Source organism: Ambystoma mexicanum, chromosome 12 (assembly GCF_040938575.1).
Source record: "Ambystoma mexicanum isolate Mex_15411 chromosome 12, UKY_AmexF1_1, whole genome shotgun sequence".
Classification (NCBI taxonomy): Eukaryota; Metazoa; Chordata; class Amphibia; order Caudata; family Ambystomatidae; genus Ambystoma; species Ambystoma mexicanum.
The window spans coordinates 716,984,108-717,005,467 of record NC_090936.1 but is presented as its reverse complement, the minus strand read 5'-3'; positions in this window follow the sequence as shown (position 1 = coordinate 717,005,467).

Sequence of the window (21,360 nt, the reverse complement as noted above, 5' to 3'; positions counted from 1 at the left end):
CTTTGTATGGCCTCTATTTTCTTCTTTTGTGGATTTAGCCCATGTTCAGTCACTTCATGTCCTAGAAAGTTCACTTTTTTCTTGCACCATTGTGCTTTTTGCAAAGATACTTTGGCGCCTGCTTTCTTGAATTGGCCAAGTACATGTCTTATTTCATCAAAATGGCTTTTCAGGCTTTCATTTTTTATCAGGACATCGTCCACATAAACTATTGTTCCTCTTTCCGCTGCATCCGGCATGGCCTTTCTCAAAAATATGCCAAATTCACTCCCACTAATGATGTACCCGAACGGAGCTCTAAGCCAGGCATATTGAGTCCTGTCAAATGTAAAGGAAAATAAATGTTGTATCTCCTCTGCCAATGGCACGCACCAATATCCAGAGGTGAGATCTAATGTGGTAAATACATTTGAACCATGTACCTGAGCTAGGCCCTGATCAATGAATGGCAGTGGCCATCTAGATACTTGTACTCTTTTATTTAACTCTCTCAAGTCTGCACACAGCCGCCATTGACCATTTGGCTTTAACACACCTAAAATAGGTGTATTGGATGTGCTATGAATGGGCCTGATGATTCCCCGCGATTCCAAATTTTTAATAATCTCTGCCAATGATTCGAAACATGCCAGCGGTAGTCTATACTGGCGTACAAACACTGGATTTCTGCTACAACCTTCTGGTAGTGTGGCCACATGTAAATCAGTTAAACCACAATCATAAGCATCTTTTGCAAATACATCCTTAAACTCCATAAATATCTCCCTCAGATTGTCCCTATCCTTATTGTTTTCACATGCATCCGCTAAGGAGATCTGCTCTTCTACCATTCTGGAAAATTCTGGAAAATCTTCTGGTAAGGGAATCTCAGCGCTTTCCTCTAACTGTGTGGCTGTGTCTTTTTGTAAAGCTGCCACTTTTAAATATTTTGGCATATCAGCTTCCACTTCAATGGGCTGATTTTCTGTTTCATTTTCATTTAAATTAAATATTATGCAATCCTCTTGATGGCAGCACACTGTCTCATTTGAATCATAAGGATACACAGAATGAATTTTAAATATTCCTTTGGGCTGAGAGTCCAGGTGTTCTGGCAACTCGCCCTTGGCATCTACATATTTTTCAGGAATATTCCCAATCACCATGTTATTTAAATCTGCCGTATAATGTGATTTTTGTATGGCCATTCCTAATGGGGAGTTTTCCTCTAAATGAATATCCTGACAACCGTTATTATTTACCATGATTTTTACAGATCCTTCACCAATGTCTACCAATGGAATGTATTCATAATACAGGCCTTGCTGTTTTATGGATTCATTCAGGCATACAAATGCATCAGAGCCTTTCATCTGCTGTCCATTTTTGCATTTCAGTGTTATTGCAAACTGTTTTGTAAATGCAGGAATAACAGTATCTTTCCTCATTTGTAATTCGATTGCATAAGGAACCAGTTGTGCACAATGATAAGCCCTTCTTTTGTCTTCAAATTCAGGTGCCGGACCACCTAGGCGTGACCATATTTTTTGATTAAGGAAATCTAACACCATACACATTCTGTGCATGATGTCATTGCCAATGTAAAATTCAGTTTGTGCTCCACTCACTATCCATACATTATGGTAAATTGTTTTCTGCCCAATGCTAATTTTAAGCATGCATCTGCCTGCAATTCGGGTTTCAAAGTCTGGACTGTCCAACCCAGAAACATATTGATTTTTAATCCTAAATCTCGGGATTTCTTCCCTTTCCATTATTTTTTGCAACAATTTCTCATTAATGAAACTCCTTTCATGTTCAAGCGCTAAAGTGGCTTTTATTGTTTTAAAATAGTCATTTATACCAACATGAACCCATGGTTGCTCATCTTCCATGTGTATTTCTGCCAGAGTGGTAATGTGTTTTTCTGAATCTGTTTTAGGAGCAATATTCGGTTTGCATGTTTTCTCTTTTAAATAAAAACGTAATGTGTGCTCATCTATGGCAGTCTGCCAATTTTTCCTTGGGTCCAAGTATATTTGTACAGGTAGTTTTTCATTGTCGCTCTGCATTTTGTCTTGACACATTAATATGACAGTGACACTAGGTATGCAGCTATTCTGGAGATATACCTCCACAGCATCATTTGTTTTGGCAACGGTGTGACATTCATTTATATTGCTGTTTTGTGATTTTAGTTTCTTAGGCCTCAACGGTTTTTTGGTTAAGGACCACAGCACTCCATTCACCCCATCTATGAGAGGAGACAATCTTTTCAGGCAATCTGTCCCCATCAGAAATGGAATTTCACAAATAGATGTGATCAATACCTCTTGTTTCATTCTGTGCTTTCCTATTTTTATGTCAACCTCAGTTACACCTATGATGGGCACCTCCTCCCCATTAAAGTTATGCACTGGGCCTTGATTTTCCTTCACTGTGATCTGACTCTGTGGCGGTCTCCCTTCATTGATACTCTTTACCAGCTCCTTGGACATAATTGTGGCCTGTGCGCCAGTGTCAATCATAGCAAAGGTGTGGCATTTTTCTTCTACAGTGATGGGTGCATAATATCTGTCCTCAACTTCCTCTAATACACATAAAAAGTGTGAATTCTTACTGAGTTCAGGGCTCACCTTTCTCAGATCTTTTTCACTTTTGGCTAAGCACATTGGTAAATGGAAAGACATTTTACCCTCCTTTTTACCCATTTCTGTGCGAGAGACTTTATTCATTTCTGCATGATCAGAGGTTTTTTGGAGTGTGGCCACTGTTCGCCCATCCATCTGGGTAACATCAGAGACCATATTACAATCCTCCAACTGAACATGTGTAACAACATCATTCAGCAATTTGTCATTTTTTAATTCTGTGCATTTGTAATCATTTAGTGTCATACCAGCCCTTTCAGCCTCTTCAAAAATATGTGGCTCAAAGAATTCTTCAGGTGATTGACTTGTACCCTCCTTTTGAGTATTTCCTTTTTCTGTCTGTGTTGGGTCATTGTTTTGCTTGCCCAGGGAAGGAGCTATAGCATCCCCACTTACTCCCTGTTCACTTGTATTCCCCATGCATGAATCATTTTTCTTAAATCTGTCCCTTTGTTCTTTTGGAATTCCTAATGTTTCTTTTTCATTTGTGCAAATCTTTACTGTTTTATTTAGCTCTAAGTTAAACCGTACCTCTTTTTTAGAAGTATTTGCACTTTCTGTCACAATTTCATTTACTGGTACTTTCATTTTTAATCCATTAGGCATCTCAGAGTCGTTATGCAAAATTATATCAGAGCAATCTGTCCTTTTGGCACAGCAGTTATCATGAGTACTTAGTCACTTTTCGGAAGCCGCCCGGTCATTGCTATGGCCATCAGCCCCCTCTTTGGAAGGTTGTTTTTGCGCTGTATAGAGCTTTCCTATTTGCTCAGCTAACATTTTCACTTGGGCCTCAAAGAACTGGAACCTTTCCATCTCTCAAGGATAATCTTTCTGTGGCCTAGGTCGACGTTGGTTGTTTTCCCCCTGATTGGATCTATTCTGATACCTCTCAGGTGATTGATGTCGGTTGGGATGGTTTCTGAACTCTTGATTCATTTGTGGAGGGGAGCGGGTTGCACCCATCCTTTGATTATAGTCCCCTGGTGGGGAATCATTGTACTGGCGTGGATTGTAGTTCACGTTTTGCCTCATGTCCTGTCTCTCAGATTGTGGGTACTGGCCCCTAGGTTGATTTCCATTATCAGTAAATCGATCCACATATCGGGGCCTATCCTGATTACCATATATCATGGTGCTGGGATCAAATCTGCTCTGTGTCCCCAATGACTGGTAGGGACCATCATTTCTTTGATCTTGATTTTGTCTCTGGTTATTGTTCATACTTGCCATATCAGGCCGGTATCCTACCCGGGGTCTGTCCCCTAAATACCTAGGGCTGATGTAGCTCTCTCTATTACTAGGATCATGTGATTAGAACATTGGTACAGGAAATGGCGATCTTTGTTGATTACCCCTTTGTTCAGGTGTCACATTATTTTTACCTTGGCTTTGAGCAGACTCAAGGGACATTTTGGCTGACCTGATTTCCATTACTGTGGCTGAGGGTTCTTTAGATTTAGGTCTAGTATCTTTCATTTTATCACTTTCTCTACCCTGACAATAGAGTACCTCATATAGTTTTGTGCTTTGATGTACAATCCATTCAAGGGACTTGTCACGGTCAAATTCACGGATCAATTGGGATATGATGTCTTTCTGTAGCCCATAGAAGTATGCAGTTTTAAACTCATTGGAATTTGAGTCAAAAGATACATCAAAGCGAGAAAATGCTCTTTTTAAGTCTTGTAAAAATTGGCGAGGAGATGTATTAGGTCCAGCAGTAATTGTGTACGCGACTTTCTTTGCCTCCTGCAATGACTGAAAAGGAGAAAAATGACGCCTAATTTCTTTTTCAAACTCCAGCCATGTCATATTCTGCTGTTCATTTAATCCCCTTATGATGCTGGCCGTCGGGGCATCTAAAGTTAAATGAAAATATTGTCTGTACTGTTCCTTAGGTATCTGGAGTGCTTTACCGCTTCTAAGTGATCCTCAATGCAACATTCACCTCCCTTTTTAAATGGTTTGATCAGGGCATTAATGGATTTCATTATTTTTATGGGGCTACTTGTTGCAATGCATGGAATTGCACTATTTTGTGATTCAATCCTGTTTTAAGGTGTATGAGATTGGTGGCTGCCCCCAATGGGAGTATCAAATCCCCCAAGGGCGCTGCAACCAAGTTCAGTCACCGGCCCAGTCACTGGAGCACTAGCTCTTTGGGCAGAGCTAGAATTCACCTCCACTCCATTGAATGTGGTACCCTGCCGCCTCTCCTGGGACCTGGGAATGCACATTTGCTGTTCTAAGTCCTTACACATTTTAAGGAGTCTGTTGGCTTCATCTTGCAAATAGTTGTTTTCACCATTCATCTTATTAATCAACTCCTGCATGTCGCACATTTGCATTTGGCATTCATTGAACTCTTTATTTCTCTTGTCTCTTTCTTGAATCATTTTAATCATTTCTTGTTCTGCACTCTGGAGATCACCTTCTTTTTCACAATGTTCTTTTTGTAAAATCTGCATCTCTGAAACAACCTCATCTTTATCCCGTCTAATGTGATCCACTAAGGCTTTTAAGTGTGCCAATTCTTGCTCACTATCTTCAAATTGTTTCTTGCTTTTGGATAACTGAGTATCAAATTCTCTGCATTTTAATTGCATGTCTTTTTGGCATACATCCAATTCTGCTCGCAACATTTCCTGATTTTTACTTGCCCCATCTAATTCAGTCTTTAACCTGTTAATTAGCTGAGTATCATTGTCTTGCATTCGCAGGGACTTGTTTAAAATAAACCATATTTGGCCGCATAGCCGTATTAAACAGTCTTTTGTCTGCACTTTTATCGGCTGCATTCAATAATCTTGTAAGGCAGACCTGCATTATGCTGCCTTCTGCAAAAATATTGTCTAGTTTTTCTTTCTGCACCTCACCCTGAATGCGGTTACTCCATTCTAACGTGCTATTCGACGACCAATTCCCATGTGCAAACAACTTTGCCTCTAAATATTGCACTAGATCTGAGAATGTGGTTTCCCTTTGTGACATTCTGAAATTCGTTTTTAGTGGCACACTGCTATTATAAAATGGGTTCCCTTTAATGTGCAAATGGCAGTGTGAGACACGCTTGCCACGCCCAGTAGGTACTCTATGATCACTTTCCCGGCCTGCAACGCACCATAAATATGTAGGGTATTTTGTGGAGATTTGGGGCCTGATGGTATTTTATTACCGCCAAAAAATAACTTAGCAATAATCACTCCTTGTATTCAGATTGGGCCATGTGCAACAATAATACAGTGGATATGCATTATTTCAGCACCCAGACATGCATATTTGGTATGCGTGGTTGGTATGCGTGGTTGGTGGTATTTTGGTGAGCATAATTCCCTTGTTTTATTTGTGGCCCCAATGTCCAGAATCCCTTATCTTTGCTTAGATTTTTCGTGTAATCACTAGAGAGACCTCAGACCTACATTTCAGGAATACCACATTTTCAGTGTTAGTGTTAGTGTGCCACCATGGGCGATCTCACTGACTTATTTACGACAGAGAGCTATATGTGGTAATTTTGTGGTAATTTCCACTACCTTATATACGGTAGGGAACTATGTTCAGAGAGTCCCTCTTCCCGTTGGCTCATGTACCTCCAACGAGCTATGCTACAAACAATCACTCTCAACTGTCTATACTGAATATGATCATGCACACATCTGTCTTAAAATGACAATTGCATTGTTTAAAAATCTCCCCTCATCATCAGCACTGTATTGGTAAATATAAAATACACCACCCGTCTGCTTTCAAATATTTTTCTGTATTATAAAAGTTGCATTTAAACACGATCTCACTCTTTACAGAAATACATAAATTAGCACAGTAACAGCATTGTCTGTGATACACTGAAAAAAGAGTGGCGGAGAACAGAACCCAATTTGCAACATTAACATGTGATTAAGGCACCGGAATCTCCTTTCCTACTCTGACTGAATATTCTCGTACACACTCAGCTCCCACACTTATTTAATTACCTTATCTGTTCAGCCGAGTTTTCTTCAGCTGTTCTCTTTCTGAATGTGGCTCCCTTGAAGATTAACCCCAGTGAAAAGGAGTGCCTTTCCTTCTCAAACCGGGGTCATTGCCTGGAACTCTCAGCTTTTTCAGCAGAAATGCTCCAACCAGGAAAAAATAGGTCCTTCTCCCAGCTCTCCAAATCTCCACTGTCCTTCTCTGCTCAAACTCCCCCCAGCAAAACCCTAATCACCGCCTCTAGCATGATACTTGCTATGACGCTGCTCCAATCAGAATCAATCATGCCATCTCCACCCTCTCTACACAATGGCTCATTTTTATAGTAATACTTTGTAACCAACTGATTTCCTGTTCTTTCGAGCCCTTTTGCTTCCTGTAGTTATGTGGACAGGGCGGCACAGAAAAAGAAAAAAAATGAATGTGCGTTTAAAAGTTCACTTTCAGAGTAGGCCTATTTCTGCAGTGGAGACACATTTTTATTAGTGGGTTATGTTAAATTCAATTTTTATTAGTCAGGTTATTTATGAGTAATGTTAGTTATTAATTTTCAAATGTGTCTCTTGCACCATAGGCATTTCAGGTGAAAAATAGTGTGCATTTTTGAATGTGCACGTGTGCTTTTAACTGTAAAAATAGATTTGCATCTTATATGTTAAAATCGTTTTTGGCTGAATAGCCTGTCTTTCCTTGTTAATCTGGTAACACATATAGCAATGCACCATAGGCATTTGGTGCTGCATCAAAAAAAAAATTGCTACCTGTGCAGTAGTGCTGTACTCTGTGCTGTAACACGCCAAATATCCTTACAGCTCCCAGTGGTTTGTCATTTGAGATGGGCACAGCCTTGCCCCTGTTCGGGCAATCACATTCCTTTCTGGTTTCACAGCCCTGCAACCCAATACAATTAAGGTTTATCTATCAGGCCTGAATCCCTCCTTGTCTAGCTTTCTTGCTGGGAAAGGTATTGAGAAAGTGCTTTGGGACTCGTTGCCATGATGCGCTTCTGCTTTCAATGAAGCCTGTGACAATCTGGACCTAAATCTTACTATGGGCTTGCTTCAGTATTTCTCGCAGCGGGGTTGGGGGACTGACAATGACATTGTTCATTCCTGTTGTTCCATAACTATATTCTACTACCACACACATACATACCCCTATACCTACACCTACTTAAAGTTATATATCCCACTACACAGTTGTCGCACACGTTACCCCTACTTCACATATTTTGCACCCCTTTTTCCCTACAGCCACGCACATTCATTTCAGCGTGAACTTAATATATTTTCCTGAACCAGAATTGCATGAGAGGTTGGGAGAAGTTTGGAAGCTGGACATGCATCTCAAAGACAGTGTGGGAGTTTTAGAACTGAAGCCCTGTGAAAACCAGCTTTCAAGCACTGAAACATGGTTTGGCATTCAGTGGCCTGCTGATCTTTGTGTGCCACAGCCATTACAAGGAGTCCCCTCTAAGCTATGATATCCTGGGTAGATCTGACCTGAACGAAGTTACCTTTCCTCTCACATGACTACCCAACCACAGGTAGTGGATTTAAGGGGTCTAGTGTGCATCTTCGGTCTTGTCAGTACGTAGGCAAGATGGGAAGGAGTTCACTGTTTTTTCAATTCTTACCTCCAACCAGGATTGTAAAAATTATCTGACAAGCTCTCAAATGCCCCAATCACAACTAAGTGGCAAGCAATTTTGTCAGGAGCCAAGTCCAGTAGGAATGTCTTGATACCTGGGTGCTCAATCAACTCCTGGATGTACCCTTCCTCAGAATTATTGTACACCCTGTCACAGGGCTTTTGCCTTGCACCTGTTTCCTGTTTTGGGATAGGCCTAGAATCTTGCTGTGTGTCTGATCCACTGTGTGTAGTCTTTCAGGACCACTGCCCTGCACCTGCTCCCCTTACATTTTCATTTGAATTGCCAGAGTGGTGTAGTCCCTTTGTTCCTGAAAAAATCAATCTGATCTGGGACACCAGCTAAAGATAACTCAGTCAGTTTTGGCAGGAAATTAAATCCAGAAAATACCCTATCATCTCAGGTTCCTTTTCTAGTCCAGTAGGCACTGTGCCCTTTTGACAAGAGAAGGATACTGAGAGAACTTCAGGTCTGAACTGGTAGTTGTCGGTTGGACTGGTCACTTTCACCCTCCAACTGAGAAAGCCTCAGTGCCTAGTCTTTCAAGCACTTCTTCTTGTGCTGCTTGGGCAGCTCACACTGTAGTATCTGCATAGTCATTTACTGCAACATGGTGCAGGGAGATGTTACTAAGATCTACCATTGCCAAGGGACAGTATGAAAGACCATCAGACCCCCATAGTGGCTGTTTTTATCCTGGTATGTACCTCCCTTCCTTCACCCATTGTTCTATTATAGTTGTGGTATTCCCAACGGGATTATTAAAGGTAATTTTGGATTGCTTTCTGAGCAATGCGCTTTGTTAGGCAGAATTGAATGCAGTTCCCTCTGGGAACACCACACACAATTAGGACTACAGATGTAAGCAAAAACCAACCTAGTCTGAACCACACACATTTTGGTAGCGAGCTGAGCAGCCAGGCTTATCTTAAGAGGGAATGTGAGCAGTAGTTGAAGTTACACAGAAATATCACAATCACTGTGGTTCAAGTAGACACTTATACTCAAGGTTTCTTGGTAAAAAATACTTATACATTTATTTACACAATCATTTAGAAAACATTCACTATTAGAAATCAACTTAATATGAAACACCAATACACTACAGTAACAACTCCTCAGTTGTTGGGACAGTATGTGCTCCCCTGAAAAAGAAGCCAATTGGCACTTCAATTACTTTCAATGGGAATAGAAAGACATAGGTTTGTACAATGGATTAGAAAACACTTCTGTTAGGCAATGCAAAGGTTCAGTGTACCGGAAGGGTCAGTTCAATTCAATAGGCCAGGCCAAAGTCAATAATCTAGTGTTCTTGGATAGGACATATCAGTTCTGGTAACACATGGAGAAGCCTTTGTAAAGGTTCTCAGAAGTAGTTTAGACAAAAAAGAATGATATGCTGGGTCACAAGTTGATTAGGCCTGCAAGTTGGGAAAGTTTCCCAAACTGTTGCCGCAAGAGTTAGGATCTCTCAACCGGATGGCACAGTACCTTAAAGTGAGCAAAAATATGCAGATGAAGACGTTGGTTCCAGGCAGTTCCGGCAGATCTCACTGTTCCTAAACCTCAGTCATGGGGACAAGAGGGAGGACGTTGGGGGACTCCTGCACTGCACGGGATCGTCGTCAGAGCAAACAAAATGGAGTACTTCAGTTCCAGTAGCCGTTGCTTCCAGACACAAACTGGTTTCCCTTTCCCTGGCTAAACCTTAACCAGCATTGAGAATGGTATCCAGGTGTCTTCTGAGCTGATTGGTCCCACCAACTCAAAGGAAGAAGCCATCTTTGTAGGAGCTTCTCTGCCGAATGGAGTTCTGGCAATTCGGATTTGCAGAACGGCTTCACTGGGCAAAGGAACGGTCCAGTGGTTACAGCAGCCGTCCTCTTCCAGCTCGTCTTCGGTTGTTTCATTCCAGTGGTCGACTCTGCCTTCCAGTCCTGGAGACTCGCCTTTTTAACAGTTTTGTCCCATTCATTCCAGACTACCTGCCACTCACCGAGCAGTGTGGCTGTCCTTGCTGGACAGTCAGCCAGCCAATCACGCCAGAGTGCATTTGAGTCTCCTAGGAGACTAAGCACAGGGAATTTTGGGCACCTCCCTCACTTCCTGCCCACTCCAGACACTCAGATGCCAAGGACAGACTTCAGTCCTGAAGCCTGCCAAAGGCTCACGAACAAAGGGACCAAACCTGGTTTGGCGCACAGAATTAAACACCAGAAGGACCTTTCCACAAAGAAACGGTGAAAAAGATGAGCAGAGTCTGTTTTTACAGATGGATCTTGGACGCCATATTGAAAAACATGACAGCCCCAATTTTTAGCTACCGGTCTTCACAGTCGAGAAAAATCATGGTTTTTTGGTATAAAACCACTGCCACCAGCCATTTCAATAGGAAAGAGTAGCATTTGACTGCTACAAGAGTGTTTACACACAGGGGATACAATGTAACCCCTCCAGCACTCCATTGTAATATGGTGTGTGCTGGGTCTATGAATTTAGAAAAGACTAGTAAACTCAATTTCACTTTACATTAAACAGTAGTTTCACTCCAGGGAATGTATTTAAACCTTTGGGAAGTCTAAAAAGACATCCCTGTGTCACTGCTGTGTGACATAAATAAAAAAGATGATGCCTATGGAGTTGGTTAAAACTCCATAACTAAAGAAAATAAACACAGAAAACAAACACAATTAAAAAGTACAGAGTCCGAAAGTTCAGCAAAAGAGCTGGGGGTCTCTAAGGTACAAAGGAATTAGCACATTTTTTAATCCTCCCTAACACGCTTCTCTTTAGTTTAATTGTGAATTGTTCTTATAACATTCTAAGATGTTTATTGATGAATATTTCTTTTCAACAAGTATTAATAAGATAATTGCGCTTGGCCATTACATAATTGCGCTTAGCCGACACTTGTTTCATCCTTCGGTCATCTTTAAGGCTATTACAACGAGTTTGTTTCCCAATGGGTGTCTTTGATAAAGAATTTAAGAGGCCCCCTAAATGGCTTTAAGTGTGACCTTTGTTAAATTAGTCTGGTCTATTGGATTCTTAGAGAAATATGTCCATTCATTTGACTGCATCTGTTTGAGATTCTAATGCTCTGAAAAAAGGGGTCTGATTAAGGATCACCCGTGGGATAACATCTGCACGGCATTCCACGGGTGATCCTTAATCAGACACCTTTTTCGGAGGATTAGAACCTCAAACAGGTGCAGTTCAATTGAATGACCACATTTCGCTAAGGGCCTCATCAAAAGTCTGACGGCAATCCAGCGCCATTCATGCTGAATAGCGTTACTGCCAGGTGGTGCAGCAGAATTAGTGCTGCATCACAACCTAGTGTGAATGGGTGCCTGACTCCGGCAATAACGTTATTAGTGCCCGGTGGAAATTGTGCTGAATTAAGGGCTACCGCCAAAACTTCGGCGCTAAGAGCGATACCTCTGCCGGACCTGGTGCTCTTAGCACTGGCGCTATAAGCACCAGCGGAAATTGTGTCATCACCGGAATGTGAAGTACTGCGGTGGCAACTTTGAGAAAAACATTCCATTAAAATATCTCCACTTCCAGCAGCCATCAAGAAGTGGAAGCATGCCAGAATATCTCAAGAGAGGATCAGAGGCAATGTGGCCAAAAGTCGACTCTGAAAACCAAAGTTCATTGAGGGGCAGCTGGTGTTCCTGACCGATGAGGTTGTTGCTTACACTGATGAGATATATGGCCCTTGCCAAAGGAAAACATCAGCACAGCACAGGACAGCATCTGGCATGTAATCAGCCAGAAAGTGACAGCTGTGGCCGACGTCCCCTGTGATGGGGAGGACAGTCGCAAACATTGGAATGATCTCAGTGTCAGGGTGCGTGGGATGCTGTCGCAACACTGCAACACTGCCTATGCCTCCATCTAAAACAGGGAGTACAATAGACATCATCGGATGTCGTGCAGTAAGATATTGGAATATTTCAGAATAAACACACTTATATACTAAAAACTCGCCATCATTGATGTCACACTATGTGGCAAACTAAGAAAACAAATTTGGTATTGTGATTGGGTAACAGAACCAGCTAGGTATACTTTCTACGGGGGGTGGTGTTGTGATTGGGTCTCGACTGTCAGTTGGACCACTCTGGTAACCCCTAGTGCAAGTCATTGTGAGCGTCATTAAATACACACCGGCTTATTGGATCTCTAAACCATAAGGCTCTTTCATATGTGGCCCTTTATAATTGGTTGGCATACTTGTACCCTTCTGGAGTATTCCACTCGTTAGCAGCATGCAAGCTGTTACCCCAGGTGCCAGTGGATCAGACTTGACTATGCTTCCCCACCCAATGATGTTTATTTTTATCTTTAATTATTGAAATGTATAAAGTGCACAACGGCCCGGGGGCATCATGGCGCTGATACAGAATTCTTACTTGGTTGTACAATTAGATAACATTACATGGTACAACAGGAATAAAACACAGGTTCCATGGTTATAGTGGAACAAGGTATAAGCAGAAACATTAGTTGCATGTTACAAATTGGTGGGGGCTGGACAGCAGAGTATAGTGTTCAGAACTTTCTGGAATACTGTGTAAGAAGTTTCGTTTCTGAGTGCTGAAGGGAGAGAATTAGACCATCATCTATCATCACTCAAGCTGTCGGTCAAGAGAATAGTGTTTTGAACTTATCCTTGCAAGTATAACTGCTCCTGGGAATGAAAGGGAGTGTGAACCTGACTTTATCTTCTGGTCTCGGTGTAGCTTGTCCAAAGTCTATTTTCATCTGACCATGTGACTGGAGACCACGTTTAGAGCTCCTTCGTAGTATTTAATGAATAAAACTTGGCACTCATTGCCTTTCTGCGGCACCTGAATTGGAGCTCAGCTCTCCCTTTCTTATCCATTGTATCTTTCTATGATAGATAACCAGTTTCTTGGCTGCACCCATCATGGGGGACGCCGGCCACAGATGTCACTTTCTGGCTGATTGCATGCCAAATGGCTGACCTGCGCTGTGCTGATGCAAAATAGTTTGTCGTGTGGTCTTCTCCCAAAACAAAGTCTCCATCCTCTGCCCTCAGTAACACCGAAGATAGAGCAGTCTTACCTCACATAAGCTAGGTCAGTTCAATTACTATTACTTGGATATATTTTCTGATCAATTCCGACTGCTTACCTTCCTACTTTCTCCTTTACAGCTTGGCGCTTACCAGGTGGTACAATGCTCTTTTACTCTAATTACAGTCCTGTCTGTACAGCTAACAGATAGGGAGGTGTCTAGAGGAAAAAGTTGCCCTGTATTCAGGAGACCCAAGTAAAGGGGTTGAAGAAAGAAACTAGAGCATCATTCTTTTTCTTGTCCATAAGTATTCTTCCATGGTAACGCTGTAACACAAGGAATGCAGCTAATCATTTCAATATTAAGTTGACCTGTGTCATTGGTTTGGGGAGTGATAGAAATCCCCAGTTATTTAATATCATGTGGTTGCCAAATGAGGTCATATCCCTCTGTGCACAGTGCTGTCAGAGCCCTTCCAGGGTCTCCATCTGATTCCATTGCGACAGCGTTTGCTTGTGCCCCTCGTGGGTTGATTTTGTTTTTAATTGTATGCCTGAACTCTTGCACTTCCCAGCGCCATTGTTTGCCTTTTCCCTTCTCCTCCCCCGCTCCCTCCACTTCCTAATCCCTTCCCTGCCCCCCCACCACCCGTGATTGGCTGCTTGTACAGTACCCCAGGCCTCCTGGCCGGCCGAGTCCTCGACTCGCTCCTTTCCACTGCTGCACTAAGGTAAGCACAGCACTGCCAGAACCCTTCCTGGGTCTCCATCTGATTCCATTGCTGCAGCATTTGCTTGTGCCCCTGGTGGGTTGATTTTGTTTTTAATTGTACGCTTGAACTCTTGCACTTCCTAGCGCCGTTGTTTGCCTGTTCCCCTCATCCTCACCCGCTCCCTACCCTTATTCCACTTCCAGATCCCTTCCCATACTCTCCCGCGATTGGTAGACTTGGTGACCATTATGCTAAGGGCCCCTAGGCAAAGGGCGGCTCCTTTGAGACATCTCCAGCTGGTGTCTGCAGGTGTCTGCAGGGGGACACCAGTAGCCAGCCTTCACCAGGGTTGCCCTGCAACTACCCTGCTACCCCTGTCCACCTAGCAAACACTCACTCTCAATCTTAGGCGTGTGTTTTTTCCTCTCCTGTTTCAAAAGGCTGGATTGTGAGAGTATTTAAAATTTCACTGTGAAACCTAAGCCTTTTTCCCCTCTATTGAGACTCTCATACGTAGGTGTGTTTTTCTCCTGTTTCAAAAGATTGCATTGTGAGAGTATTTAAAAGTGCACTGTGAAACCTAAGCCTTTTTCCATCTATTAGGACTCTCAAACTTAGGTGGGTCGTTTTCTCCTGTCTCTAAAAACAACATTGTGATTGTCTCCTAAATCTGACTGTCTGTCGTCTTGTCCAATTGTTCAACCTGTGTCGCCTCTCTGTTTCGTCTCCTTGCACCCTGCACTATGTCCTTGCCTAGTGTTCTCCCCTTCCTTCGCCCATCCTCTTCTCTCCTCTCCCTACCTACTCTATTGTGCTCTCTGTCTCTCCTATTTTCTCTAACTGCTTCTCTATCGACTATCCTGCTCTCCTCACTAAATCTGGTAGGAAGAAGTTTAAAAGGGACATCCTGGTCTCCAACCCAGGCCTCTCTATTGCTGACATCTATACCAGTGCCTCCTCCAGGCAAAGTTTCAATGACATCCTCTTTGTTGTTCCCTCACCAGACCTATGAACCCTATATATGATCTCTGTGCTCTCTTCTTTCTCTTCTTCTCCCATTAATGGTGGGCCCTCCTGGCGTCCTTCCACTCCTCTAAGGTCATCATCAATATTTATGTGAATGGCACTGTCTTGGTCCAAGGCACTCAGGCCAACCTTCTCCTCTTCGATAGACGCTTCCCGTGCCTCATCAATTTCCTTTCTTCTCCTGCTGTCCCCTATCCCCCCTACACAGCTCCCTCGCCACCCCCTGCTACCTCCTTCTTGGCTACCTTGCCATCTCCTTCTTCCCTTTCTGCCCCCCCCTGGCTTCTTCTATACCTCCGGTACCTCTGATTTGTACCCCTCCCCGGAAGTCTTTCAAAGATGGCAATCATCTGCATATTGCCACCCTTAACTCTTGGTCAGCTGTCAAACACTCTTCTGACATCTGCCGCCTTCTGGAGGAACTTGACCTTGATGTCCTCAGTGTTCATGGCCAGCTCTGTCTCAAGCTTTGACACTCTCCTCCCTGATGGCTACAAGATCTTCTCGACGCCCAGGTCCAACTGTTCCGGAGGGGGAATCGCCCTGATCTTCCCTGAGGCCTACTTCTCTTTAGAATGCCTTGTCTGCAGGCTCTCTCTCTCTCTCCTGGACATTCCCTTACTGTGGCTACTATCTATCAGCCACCTGGTCAGATCTCCCCCTTCATCTCTGAGTGGGCCAACCTCTCCTCTTCCCTCCTGGTCTCAACCACTCATCTCCTCCTTCTTTGAGACTTCAACATCCACCTTGATGCTTCCTGTCCTTCCTCTGGACTTTTTCGGGACTACTGCGACTCTCTCTCACTCTGTATTCTCCCCTCTGGCCCGACTCACTCTGCAGGGAATACTCTGGATGCTCTGATCTCCTCAGACCTTCCCCTTTCTATCCCTCTCACCACTCCTCTCTCCTGGAGTGATCACTTTATCCTTTCCTCCCAGCTCTCCCTCTCTATCCATCACTGTCAACCACCTTCTCGGTCCAACCCATGAAGCGTGTGTCAGTTGAGGCTTTCGCCACCACTCCCCCCCATCCTCCCCGTTTGGGGCACAGACCTTTGCATGCTCCACTCAGCTATATCTGACACTCTCAATGTTCTTGCCCGTGTCATGATGATCTGCTTGAAGCTCAAAGCCAAGTGGAACTCCTGGTACAACTCAGACCACGTCACCCTTAAACACATGTGGATGGTGGCTCAGATGAAATGGCGTGCTTCATGTACACCCTTTGACAAACTGGCCTGCCACCTGCTCCATAGGCAATACCGGCTCTCTGTCCGCACCAAGAAGAGAGCACACATCCAAGCCTGCATCTCTGCAGCTTCCAACAATTCGGCTGAACTCCTTAAAATCAACAAGGATCTGATTAATCCTGACACAGTCTCTACCTCACCTGTCCCTTCCCAGGCCCTCTGCACGGCACTGGCCTATCATTTCATCTCTAAAACTCAGGTCATCCTGTCCTCTCTCTCCTCCTCTCCCCTTCTGCCATCTACTCCCTGCCATTCCTCTGGCCCTTCTTTGACCTCCTCTCCTCCCTCCTTCTCTGCCTTTCCCCTGTTTTCCTCAGAAGAGGTTTCTAGACAAGTCTGGTCTATGAAAGTCTGGTCAAAACAGGTTCTTCCCTGTTCCCAAAACCATCAAGGACCATATTGACTCCCTGCCTCCTGTCCTTGCCGACTTCTGCAACTACTCCTTCGCACTGGATTCTTCCTTTGCCCCTTCAAGCACTCCCTTGTACACCCTCTTCTGAAGAATCCCTCTGCCAACCCATCCTGCCCGGCTATGTATTCCCCAATCTCCATCACTCCTTTCCTGGGCAAACTCTTGGAAAAGCTGGCCATCTCCCAGCTCAATCTTCACACTGAATCTCTTGGTTGTCTCCATGATCATCAGTCTGGCTTCAGAGTTGCCAGAAGCACAGAAATTGCTCTCCTGAACATCCGTGAAGACCTGCTCTCCAACCTTGATTCCAACACCCCCTGTGTCCTAATTTTACTTGATCTCTCCTCTGCCTTCGACATGGTCAACCATGCCATCCTGCTCAACCATCTCCATTATAAACTGGGGATCACCGGTCAGGCCCTGGCGTGGCTGGCTTCTTTTCTCTCTGGTCGACCCTCCTAGGTTCAACTTGGTTCCTTCCTCTCCACTATCTCTATCTCTACCTGTGGTGTTCCCCAGGGGTCTAACCTCTCTCCCTGGCTGTTCAACCAATACCTTGCACTTCTCACCCACTGCATTGCCGGGCTCTGCCCCAACTTCCAGTGCAATGTGGATGACACTCAGCTCATTTTCAGCCTGCCCTCAGCCATCTCTTCTCCCTCTCTCATCTCCGACTGGCTGTCCGCCATCTAAGAGTGGTGTACTGACAATAATCTCTGCCTTAATGCCAGTAAGACCGAGATTCTCCTCATCGGCACACCCACACCCTCCTTCCCTGTCACTCTCTGGCCGGCCTCTCTTGGCCCTCCTCCTGCTCCCACCTGTGAGGCTAAAAACCTTGGGTCACCTTAAACTCCACACTTTCCTTCTCTCCTCACATCTCTGCCGTCTCTAAGAAGTCACATTACCAGCAGCACCTCCTCAGAGGTATTCTTCCTTTCCTCTCCTTCCCCCAGAAGCTCACTGTCTCCAGAGCTCTGGTTCTCTCTAGGCTGGACTACTGCAACATCCTCTTTCTAAATCTGCCTGCTTCTACGCCCTCTGAAACTCATCCAGAACAGGACTGCAAGACTTGTTCTTGGCCTCAAGCCCAGGGAAAGTATCTCTCCAGGACTGAAATCTATGCACTGGCTCCCAGTGGCTGCAAGGATTACGTTCAAAACCCTCTGCATTGTCCACAAGGTCTTCTGGGGCCTGGGGGCTCAATACCTTTATCTCTCTCTTCCTAAATATCTTCCTTCTGAAGCTCTCCGCTGATCTGCCTCCAACTCCCTCAGGATCAGTCGCTTCTCCAAGCAACGAGTTGGTGGTAGATCTCTCTCTTTGGCTGGGGCCTCCCTCTGGAACAGCCTCCTTGCCCCTTTGAAACTTGAGGAGAACCATCTCCGGTTCCGGAAGCACCTCAAAACCTTTCTCTTTGCTTCTTCTTTTTCTCCTCCTCTCCCTTGCTGATTTCCTGACTGAAAATGAAATTGCACTGGTTACCTGGCCACCCTCTGATCTCGGGCCCAGGTCCCCTCCCCCGGCAGTCACACACCTGCATTGCCTTCCTGGCAATCCCTGCACTTAGGGACTGTTTTTTTTTTTCTGTTGCCTGACAGTCCCACTACCAGCACTTGACACCTGATGCCTGCACTTACCCTTCACCCCTGCACTTGCCACCTGCTGGCTGTACTTTACTCATTGTTATTTAATCCATTATTCCATGTACTGCACTGTCCCTTCCCTCTTCCCCCAGCACTTTACCCCTTCCCATTCACTTGCGCAATATGAATGACACCTGCCTAGTAGGATCACTGTCTGTCTTCCCTCTGTTTCCCTTCCATGACTCGTTGCACCTTGAAACTCGTGTGTATAGGCACATTATAAATGCTGTATCATATCATATCATATATCATACAGGCTGCATAACATAAGCAATTGTTGGCATAGTATCCTTTACATCTAACTTTTCCTTATATATTGATGCCATTGAAGTGTGGACTATTTCCTCTAGAAAGTGCAGAAGAAAGGTCACTGGATTTTCTAAGTATGCTAGTATATCATCAGTATATGCCGATGTTTTGACTCTAAACTCCTAAGTTCCCACAACTTTAAATGAATCACTTAACCAAATGCGTTGGAGTAGAGGTTCTAGAGAGAAGACAAAGAGAAGGGAGAAGGGGACAGCCTTGCTTTGTACCTCTAGAAATGGTGACATATTTGGAAAAGGTGCCATTTGCACATAGGAAGACTTTGGGATGCTGATAGATTGTCATGATGAGGCACATTAGTGAGTGGCCTATTCCATGTCAACTCAGCACCTTCACTAGAAATGACCATCCGACCCTATTGGATGCTTTCGATCCATCTAGGATAACTGCCGCCCATGGCTTGTCTACAGTTTTGGCTAAGTCTAACACATCACAAAATGATCGGGTTTTGGCTGAAGATAGTCAGCCATTTACAAAGCAGTTGATCCTTATGGATTAGTTTGGGAAGATGTTCAAGTCTCAAGGAGCAAGCACCTTGGCAGAGATTTGTGCCTCCCCATTTATCAACAAAATCAACATATAATGTCTTGCCTTCAACAGGTCTGTTCTAGGCTTCGGGATGGCGTGAATTATGGCCTTATAAAAGGAGAAAATGAGAGTGCCATCAGCACTATATTTCGAGAACAGAGTCTGCAATGTTGGTGCTAGAAGGTCCACAAAGGAATAGTTCAAATCCATCAAAAGCCCCTAAGTGTCAGGGGCTTTACCTCTCTTCAGATTATTTATGGCCTTTCTGGTTTCGGCTAGAGAAATCTCCCACTCTAATACAGCCAATTGCCTTTGATTAATCCCTTGACGTATGTGATCTGGCTTACCCTCTAAGTACGAATCAATCAGGGATGCCATTGGGGTTGCTTTCAGGGGTATGAGGGTTTCATAAAACTTCACAAATTAATTTGCAATGTCTTCATCTTTAACTAAGGTAGAGTCCTCCACTACCAGAGCTGCTACACTATTTCTCTGATTTCTAGCTTAGTAGGCAAGTAATGATGAAGATTTATTAGCTCCTCTGAAGAATGTGGAGCTGTATTTGAGTAATAACACAAATGCCTTATCCATGCTGTTATTATAATTATATTTAGCAGTTATAAGCTCTATCAGTTTTTTTGTCTCAGGAGGATTTTACATACTTCCCCTGCAGCATGTCTATGATTCTAAGGCATCTAATCACATCTTGTCTTTCTTTGTTCCACTTTCTTCGTTCCTGCCACATATCAAATAATATTCCCCCTAAAAGCAGCCTTGAAATCATCCCATACGGTCAGAAATTGAGTGGACCCTACTTCATTAAGCAAAACGAATTCCTTCTTTAAATGGTCAATCAAGTCCCTAAAATCCTGCACTGTGCCTAGAAGGGGATGCCCCCAATCTAGGGATGTGGGTACTGGCAAAGGGTTTCAGATTACAATGTGTGATATACCTGCCCTGTATACATACTGCAACAACCATCTGCTCAGGAATATGTCATCTCTCCTAGGGAATGAGGAATGTACTTTTGAATAAAATGTGTCTGTTCGATGGCATTATATACACACTTCAACCGAATGATTCCCCTTGTTAAGCTCCTAAAAGGGCTCAAGAATTTTGGAGAGGATAAATTGATACTATGACTTTTTGTCCCAGATGGGATCAACTGGGAGGTTGCAATCCCCTCCTGCTATTATAAATGGAGTGTTAATTAATTGGACCAGGTGTCACATTGTATGCCAGAATTGGGGCTCTGCTTGGCTTGGCCATAAATATTGAGAACTATTATTGGAGTGTTATTAATCAAGGCCACAACCCTCGCCCATGTACCCCTTTCTTCCTCGTTGGGGCTAATTATTTGTATTGGGAGCTTCTTATGAAAGAAAAGGATGACTCCATCCCTGCGACCGTTAGCACCAGAGAAGCATCTCTGCCCCACCCATTGCCCTTTAAGCCTCGTGCACTCTTTTTCAGGGAGATGGCTTTCTTGAATTTGAGCTGTGTGCATCAAGTTTTCTCAAATGATAGATAATTTGTTGCATTTTGATGGGGGGCCCTTTGGCCTTTTACATTCCATGTGAGAACATTAACCATCTTTCGCCGGCAGTCCTAATGATTCCATACTATAATATCTGCCATAAATGGGTGGCACCCTTACCTTATTATTCCCCTATTAGCAGGTGTCAGAGCACTATCATACACATGTGTGGACCATCGTAGCATGTCAGGTTACATGATGCACTGTATGCAACTTTGAAAAAAGAAAGAGGCGATATAAGGAAACTGAAAACAAAATATTTGGCACATGGTAACACAATAATAACAAGTAACTATTAACAAACATGAACATGATCGGCCAAAACTGGTTCCCCCAGGGGGAGACTCACTAGGCGAGTTGTGGTGACCACATGAGCACAACTCTGTACAATCCTGGAATTACAATTGGCCTCAGCTGAGGTAGAGACCCATGGGGGGGCACAAGGGCTGCCTTAGCCCCGACTCCTCTTCTTAACATAGTGTGATACAGTTTGCAGGTAATTCCAATAATGTACATTGTAGAAGCCACTCCTCAGCTGCCTCATTCTAGTCAGACAGCAGCATTGTGACTGTCCATTTCCCTCATACAGGGACAAAGTGGGACTAACCAGGAAATCCT